Raw genomic sequence first — 723 nt, 5'->3', positions numbered from 1 at the left:
AGAGAGAGTAATTTGTGTAATCTCTATTATTTGTGAGTTTACAATGAACAATCTCCATATTTATATACAATTTAGGCTAATTATAACTATCTTTATTAAAATCTTAATTTGGATTTCTATTTAAAAACTTGACATATTAACAGTTAAATCTGATATCATAAAAAAATCATAAATATGGCTATTAAAATCTTAATTTGGACAGTTAGTCAAATTAATTTGGACAGTTAATAAAAAATTATAAATATGTCTTTCCAAAACTTTTTATAGCCATACTTATAATCTTAAATTTTTTTTAATAGCCATGTAATCTTAATTTTTTTTAATTTTTAAAAAAAAATAATTTGGACAGTTAATAAAAAATTATAAATATGGCTTTCCAAAAATTTTTATAGCCATACTTATAATGTTAAATTTTTTTTAATAGCCATATAATCTTAATTTATTTTTAATTTTTTAAAAAATAATTTGGATAATTAATCAAAATTTATAAATATGGCTATTAAAAAAATTATAAATATGGCTTTAAAATTAAATGAAAAATCAAAGTAATGCTTTTATTTAGTCAAAAATGTATCTGATTTACACACATATTGATGTGAGTATCAATATTATGTGACTTATACGTCAAGTAGGGGTGTACATACCAAACCGTCAAGTCAAACTGAACCAACAAACCAAATCAAACCGAGAAAAAAAATCGACTTATAATTTGGTTTGATTGGT

This window comes from Capsicum annuum, chromosome 3 (assembly GCF_002878395.1).
Source record: "Capsicum annuum cultivar UCD-10X-F1 chromosome 3, UCD10Xv1.1, whole genome shotgun sequence".
In the NCBI taxonomy this organism is placed as follows: Eukaryota; Viridiplantae; Streptophyta; class Magnoliopsida; order Solanales; family Solanaceae; genus Capsicum; species Capsicum annuum.
Note: the sequence above shows the minus strand (reverse complement) of the source record.